Source organism: Benincasa hispida, chromosome 10 (genome assembly GCF_009727055.1).
Source record: "Benincasa hispida cultivar B227 chromosome 10, ASM972705v1, whole genome shotgun sequence".
Lineage (NCBI taxonomy): Eukaryota > Viridiplantae > Streptophyta > Magnoliopsida > Cucurbitales > Cucurbitaceae > Benincasa > Benincasa hispida.
The window spans coordinates 15,576,507-15,585,337 of record NC_052358.1 but is presented as its reverse complement, the minus strand read 5'-3'; the positions used below and the strand labels follow the sequence as shown (position 1 = coordinate 15,585,337).

The window sequence follows — 8,831 nt, the reverse complement described above, 5'->3', positions numbered from 1 at the left end:
TTCGGAAGAGATTGTCTCTCTCTCTTTTCTTTGTGTCAATTTCTTCAACATCAACTCTTTGGAGCACTTAGATGAGTTAATGACTATATAATTTGGAGTTCCATTATTTAACATCCTCTTTCGCTGAACGAAGATTGGTCATAATTAGCACAATAGTGGTTGCTTTACATGATAGAATCGGATGAGCGTTGAAAGTCAATCCTATTTATAATGGATTCAACGAACTTTTACACTAGTTTAGTTATGTTCTCTTTGGTGAACTTATACGTTAGTTGTGACATGTCGGAAATTTGAACTTAAAGATTAATTAGTTATTTCAATATTGATATCAAATTTGTAATTTTATAAATATCGATACCAATACTAACCTAGGGTTTGATTTACAACAAAAAAATAAATGGCAGAATTGTTACAAACTCCATAGTTTAAAGGATAGTAATTGGTATAATACTTTCTTAAAATTTTAATATTATGTTGGATAAATTTATGTCATATTTCATAATTGTATCAAAGTTTTAAACTACTAAAATTAACTTTAAAATATATATTTGACAAATATTTAAAATCTTCAAAAAACTTTTTAAGATACCATACTGAATTATAGAAATGAGTTTGGAAGTAATTTTTTTTTCATTAGAATATTGACTAAATATACATATATAAGTTATGGCGTCCACTTTGATTGGTTATAGTAAAAAAAAATGGGAAAAAATAATTCGAAGAGACTGTCACAATATGTAATTGTTTTTAATAACTCTTGAATGAATGATTAAAAAATTTATACGTTCGCTAGTAATCATTGGATAGAAATTCGAGATACTTATGTTTCTTTCTCATACGTACAATGGTTCAAAATTGTTGGCCACAAGACAAAGACCTTATTAAAGATAATGAAATCTTCACTCACTATAATAAAATTGTGATTTTATGACATTTAAAAACTGTCACAACTAAAAGTCGTGACACTTATTTTCTGTCGTTGTACTCCTGTAAAGATATGAACATCAATAAAAGTTTTTGTAAAAAATGTCAGAATTTAACTTTTTAATGACATGATGAATAATTACTAACAATGATAAACTATCAATGTCAAGTTTACTATGACATATTATTGTCTTTAATTGACTCAAAATTGCCTAATTACTGTAACTTTATGGGTATTGACGACAATTAAAAAATGTCAAAAAATAATATATAGTCGCATTTCTTTCTTGTCGAGAATATCTAAACCATGATACTTTATTGTCAAGAATATTTGAACCCTGACAACTATTTTATGTCACGAAATTTCATATTTATAACACATTTATATTGCCAATAAAATATATATCTTGATAGTTTGTTAGTTTCTTGAACCTTGTCATTATAGACATTTCCATCACCAACTAATACAATTTTAACACAAAATTGATAAAAACATAAATAAGAACTTTCATATATAAGAATAAAGGTGATAACGTTTTTACAAAGAAATTAAAAACAAAAAAACTATTGAATGTCCCCAAAGGGACAAATACTACCAAACTAGCTAATAACCAAACTTGGCAAAATTTTTACAAAGAAAATAAATACAATAAGGTATTGTCACGAGTAACTACATTACAATAAGTTTTGTCACTAACCAAACATCAATCACTTGCTTGGTAGCTTCATCACTTCAGTGGGTTCTTGCAACACCTAGTAAAAACACAACATTAAACCTTAATTCAAAATTGTGAATCAATCTAAACTACAGTAGAGAGTTTCCACGAGTTATAAAGTAGTTTTAACATATAGAAAGTGTACGAAATTATCTAGGTGAAATTTGAGCACCAAAAACTAACAAAACAATCTTGAAACTTAATTCAAAGATAATACTCTGAATCAATCACAAACTATAGTGAGGGAGTAAAAGTTGAATAATATACCACATTTGTACTGTCGACATGAAATTTTCACGACCACTAACCCTGAAAAAGATATAATACTTGTGTTGAGAAACTTACCATAGAAAGCCAAGTTTAATAAAATAGTATTTTAAAGAAAGTGAAACAAAACAAAGAATAAGTATCTAACATCAGTGCAAAGAAACTAAATACAAATAGGCTAATAACCAAAATTGATAAAAACTTTTATAAAGAATCTAAACAGGATCACTAGTGCTAAGAGTACATTACAACGAATTGTTATCACTAACCCTACAAAATGATATTGTATATCATGTTAGAGTAAGAAAACATGCAACGGAAGTATCAATGATCCATAAACATTCAAGTTCACTAATTTTAGCAGAGATTAAAGCATTCTTATCTAAATAAGAGGGTAGATCATACCTTTGTAAAACTCTTCAAGAACTTAATCAAACAGCAGCAGTCTTCACCAAAGATCACCATGAACCACCTCAAGATCTTCCCCACTGTCCTCTTGGAGCTTTAGACCGAGTTGTGGAACTCAAGAACAGCTTGAAGCAATGTAGAACAGAGAAAAACTCACAGTAGCACATTACCAAAGAACCCTTTCTTCCAGCTAAAATTTTCTCTCAAAATTTCTATGTAATGCATGTCCTCAAATCACTCCATTCTTCTTTATTTTGCAGATGAATATGCAAAGAAGAGATGTGCATAGCTTGCAGCTCATGCTTGGAGTTTAATGAAGAAGAGGAAGTGGGTTTTGTGTGAGCATGAAGAAGATGATAATGGAAAAACATGTTTTTCCATTTTGTGCATGCAATGCAATTTTCCAATTTTATCTTTAAAACCAAAATCCTGATTTTAAAATCATTTTGATATTAAAACTGAAAAATCAATTTTCTAAAATTAATTTCACAAATTAATTTAATATCAAATATTAAATTAATTTTTGCACAATAATCATCTTCATATATTTAAATCATATGTAAATATATATTCTCCTAATCCGTTTAATTTGAACGTTTCAAATTAATTTCTCAAGCTACTCTAAAGCTTAACCATTTACGAGCTAGTAGGGGAACCTCGCGGACCTACAGATCATGGGCTCCAACGATTCAAGATTAATTGGCTAAACTCATTAATCCAATCTAACTCTCATTCGTTAACTAATGGGACACTCAACTATAGCCCATAGTTGAACTCTCCTCACTGTAGATATATTATGTCCACTTTATAACCATAATCAGTAAGTCGATCCTTCACAGGTTGTTTGTATCACAGTTAGGTCAAAATTATCGTTTTACCCCTGTGAATACATCTTGTTCCTTAAGTTCCTACTGACCCTCCAATGAACAATTCTGATTCATAATATCTATGAATCAAATCCTTTCTCTATCATGAGAAGGCGGGGCCCCGATTGTTCAAGACCTGGAATCAATACTTAAGAGAACAACTTATCTGCTAACCCTAAATCGGGTAGGAGTGAATTCCATCTTGTAAGGCTATGTCCTCAGCTATTCATCCAGTCTTATCCCCAAATGGGAAGCTTATTGTGCAGTGTTGTTGGACTACTCTCACCGTTTGCATATCAAAGGATAATCACGAACAATCAGGAGTTCATAGCTAGCTCAGAATTAAGAATTAGTTAACCTAGGTTATTTGATAAATGAAATAGTCAGATTTAACAGTAAACGGTCGTTATAAAGAAAAGTGACTATTTTCGTGGTCCAATCTATATGCAAACTCATTGCATTGGATGCCCCCACTCACATGTCTCAACATGAACGATTTGTGGATCATATCGTTTGTAGTACTTTAAAACTCTTGTAACAACTATAGAGTGGGTCGCATCCAATAGTGTTACCAAGATGAGATACCCAATTTCATATATATACTTATTAGACCATCTAGGTTATATACTATCAACTTGATCCTGTTTACATCACTACATATAGTTTACAGTATTCAGACTATAGCCAAGGATATGTTTATTGGATTTTCATAATAAGATGCAAATCAACAAGTCATTATTATTGATAAATAGAATGTTTAACACGAATTGTGAGTTCTAGGACATTCCCAACATATTAAGCATTGGTTGTGGCTTCTCCATTTGTTGGGTTCACACAAGATCTAGTACAAGAACAAATATTCATCTTAGTCAACTCAACACGTCATTGAAAAGGAGTTTAAATTCAAGAATCAACAACCATACAAATTTTAGAATAATGAAGTAAGTTATAAAAGTCCAAAACAATCACTTGCTTCACCATTTTAACATTAAGACTCATTCACTTAGCATCATGTGTTGACGACCTATAAAAAAAATATTACTTAAATCAAAGGAGAAAAGGCAAAGAATGTTAACATTACTTAAATTAGGTGTACAAATACTAAACTTGGCTTAAAAAGAAATTTTCTCAAAACTCTATAGAAGGAATCGAAACATGACTTTGAGAAATACAGGGTAAAGAAACTATCAGAAAATTCCAGCAATATACCAAGGAAATAAATGTCTTAATGAAACTTTCAATTTAGAAACAAAGTGAAAAGAGAAATAACTTATTTTCACATGGTATAAAGTATTTCTTACCTGAGAAATAACTATAAACAATGACTTAAAATGATGTAAGAGAACATATCTCGAGGTTCTTTTATCCCTAGTAAAAAAATGTCATATACTCGGAATTGATACTCTTTGTTTTTCTTAATTATTTATCACTACAAACCAGTAGTGTTTCTTAAAAGTTAACAATAACAAAACTCACAAACTTCTTCAGTGTTACTTAGGCATCCAGTAAGATAAATAATTGGAAAAATGCTATATTAATCTGCAATATCAATACATAAATCGATAGAGAGGGAAAACACAATTTAGAAGATAGAATAAGTACCTATCAATAAGGACTTCAATCGTATTAGGGCATACATTAGAGAAGTCAAATGCTACAACTTTAAATCATAACAATCGAATTTCTAAATTTGCAAGCACACAACAAACAATTCCAACAAGTAGAATTATACTTACTTAAATTACTCTTAAAAGAGTCTAATTGCTCCTAAACAACAAGAAACAAGATTTTAAAGTCCAAACTTAGTTCGAAAATCTTAATCAAACTACATAATAATGCTCAAGAAAGGTGTTTTTATAAAAATAAACAAATTTAATTCAAATACTCTTAATTAAGTCCCAACTACAAAAAGAGCATACTCAAGGGTTAAAGACCAATCTAAATTACTTTAATTGAATTCGAAAAGACCTAAACAAAACTCTACTACCTAAAACTCACCAAAATGAACATGAGTACTCGCTAAAAAGTGTTCAATTTGGTTCGATATCAATCTAAAGATACAAATAGAAAAGTTATAAAATTAGAAGCTAAACTACGATTAATTGAATTTTGAAAGTTTTTAAGGATTACTGTTGAAGTTCTTCACAAAAAGTGAAGGAAATCAGACATGAGGATTTCCATGAGCAGCGAAATGATCGTTCCAAATTTCATTCGAAATTGAACATACACAATTACAGTACAAAACGAAAATTAACAGGTCATGCACAAAATGAAATTACAGCAAGCTTACTAAGAGTGTCAAGGGATAGAGTATGCGTACCTTTGAAGAACCATTCTTCAAATTCCCTCGAACAATCTACAAGCATCCACATCAACACAACCCTTGAATGCAACAATCGGTATAACACGATCACCAGCACGAACACAATGAACACGAACCCAACGAACGGCCTCTAGAACCTCGATATCAAACGAGTTGAGTGAGGACACCACCACAATGGTTATCTTGGTATTCTTGGTGTGAGAATCTAGAAGTTGTGGACTCTGTATGAACTTGGTTAGAGGAAAAGACTAGAAGAACAATAATCGTGTAAACGATTGAGCAAGTGGGAGATGACACAGTCTATCATATAGACGATGTGCTAAATCATGTAGAAGATGGCAGCCTATCGTATAGACAATGCCCCGCGATTGTTTAGCTACGACCAGCTGAATGAACTATCATATAGTTAAACTCCACAATCGTTTAGTCTCTCTAAAGCTATCGCTTAGTGAAACACTTTCACTTAATAGCCTTCTCCGTGAGTTTCTTTCCGAAAGTAACAACTCTAATTTTAGGAAAACATTTTTCTCTTTTATCTCATGGTTACCATAAAACCACCAATAACCTCCCACTCAATTGGTTATTAGAGAAAAAGAGATAATTATCAAATAGTTAATATTATTATAAATATATATGATAACCAACTTACCATATTATATTTATAACCTATACTTTTAATATTTCATCTCATGAAACATATAAACCATAGTTCTTTTTCTATTTTATGTTACTTAATGTAAATTATATTTACATTAATCCTCCACTTGATGTATCTGATACATCACACCAATTATATCATATATAATTGAATTTTCTCTTGTCAATTTGAACATTTCAAATCAACCCAAGAACTGATTCTCAACTTCAATCCATTGAGCTACCAATGGGACCTTATGAAGGATCCCTTAACTAAGAGTTCCATGAGTACGTTCGGATCGCTCCAATTTCACAGTGACCAAAATACATCAAATACCTTCTAACGCACAGTTATGCAAACAAGTCAATTAAAGGCATGTTTTGTACAAAAAAATAATAAGGGAGAGAGTTTGCATACCAATTGAAGACGGTATTCAAACTTTGGAACTCCACACAGCGGATGACCTCTATCCGATCAACCAACGCCCAGCAGATGCATCGACGACAGTAGCACGAACAACCGCAAACACACGAACGCAGCGGGGACGACACCATTAGAAAAGATCCCCAGGTATTCTCAGAGTGAGAAACCAAAGCGTGGTCTTTGGTGAATTTGGTAGAGGTAGGAGGAAGAACAGATCGTGTAGCCGATAAGCAAGTGGGTGAAAAAAAAGACGTTATCGTATAGCAAGATGTTTATCGCTTAGGAGAAACTACATGATCGTGTAGATTTTACTGAAAGATCGTTTAGGAAAAGGTATACAATTGTTTAGGAAACATGACTCACTATACGATCGTTTAGGTAAGCTAACCGATCATTTAGGACTTAGTGTGCGATCGATTAGGCGCTAGGTAGATGATCGTTTAGGTGCTGAGCGACTATCGTATAGGCTCTCGATTTTAAGCGATCGATTAATTTTCACACTAACGCGCGCCTTTGATTTTTTTTCCGGACGAACGATTCAAAATGAAACAAATTTCATTTTAATTCATCGATTACAACAACCGACGCAGTTCCCACTAACGCACATCCGAACGTGATTTTGGGTTAATTATCATATAATTAATCAATTAAATTTTTAATAAATATAATCATATTATATTTTTAACCTATAGTTTGATATCACATATCTACTATGGTAATTTCTCCTCTTCTTGATATAAATCATATTTATATCTAATTTCCTCCAAAATAATGTATCTCATACATTTAGCCAATTATATCATATATAATTAACCAGTCCAATTATATCATATATAATCAAACTTCCTCTTGTCAATTTGAACATTTCAAATTAACCCAAACACTGATTCTCGACTTTATCCAAGCTACCCAGGGGACCTAATGGACCTGTGGCTCAAAGCTCCAACGGTTCGTGAATAGCTGACTAAACTCTTTAGCCACGAGATCCACCATCCATTAACTGTCAGGCATTCCACTAAAGACCACCAGCTGAACTCTTCTTACCATAGATATATTTTTGTGTCCATCTGATATAACCAATCATGAGTACGATGACCCTTCACAGATGCTCGTAAGTACAGTTGGGCCAAATTACCATTTTGCCCCTGTAGTTACATCTCACTCCTTAAGTACCACTGATTCTTCTAATGAACAATACAACATAGTCCAACTATGTGTGAACACCTCTCGAGCCAAGAGAAGGTGTGTGGCGTCACATCGTTCAAGTCCCGGAATCAGCCTTAAGGGAGTTATCTATCTATTTACCTTTGCCTCGGGGAAAGAGTGAATTCCATCTTGTGTAACTGAGTTCCCAACTCCCAAATCAGACAAACCCCCAAAATGGTAGGTTTGAATTGACGACCTGGCCACTCGCACCCATACAGATCAAAGGACCGCCTTCAATGGCAAGAGTCCCCAACACGAACGATCAAGATCAGACCATTTGTAACAAGTCACAACACTTGTGACCATTCCACAAAGCGGGTTGCATCCTTAGCGTTACCAGGATAAGGTTTTCCTCCTATATCCATATACTATAGACCATTCTGATTATCACTCAAGACATGATCCCTTTGTATGTCACTACATACATGTTTGAGTCACATACAGATAATCAGAAATTTATGTTTATTAGTTTGTGGTAAAGAAAATAAAACAAGCAACTGAGCAAAATACAAGATGTGAAGTAAATATCATATATTATACAACACAAGCATTCGTACAAACTGTTTACTATAGGACACAAGACTTTTGGGCATCAACCCCAACACCTTATAGACCTATAGCTTGAAGCTCCAACAGTACGTGAATAACTAATTAAACTCTTTAGTCACGGGATCTACCATCCATTAACTACCAGACACTCCACTAAAGACTGACAACTGCATTCACTACAGATATATTTTGTGTCCATATCACCAATCAACAGTGCAATAATCCTACACATATCGCTCGTAAATACAGTTGGATCAACTTACCATTTTGCCCCTGTAGTTACATCTAACTCCTTAAGTACCATTGATTCCTCTAATGAACATAAGTCATAGTCTTACTATGACTAGTCCTCTCTTCCAAAGAGAGGTTGTGGCCACTATGTTCAAGACCCGAAATCAGCCCTTAAGGGAGTAATCTATCTACTTACCCCTGTTTCGGGGAAGAATTGAATTCCATCTTATGTAACTGGGTTCTCAGCTCCCCAATTAGACAAATCCCAAAAAAGGTAGGCT

At 33.0% G+C, this 8,831-nt stretch overlaps 1 long non-coding RNA gene across 1 annotated transcript; it reads right to left on the bottom strand.

Annotated features, from left to right (window-relative positions):
- Window positions 1-1,543: 1,543 nt before the first annotated feature.
- On the bottom strand, window positions 1,544-2,686 carry LOC120087693. Its single transcript, XR_005484648.1, has 3 exons — window positions 2,313-2,686; window positions 1,908-1,949; window positions 1,544-1,677 (listed from the first exon to the last, which is right to left on the bottom strand). It is a non-coding gene; the product is annotated as an uncharacterized LOC120087693 (long non-coding RNA).
- Window positions 2,687-8,831: the final 6,145 nt, after the last annotated feature.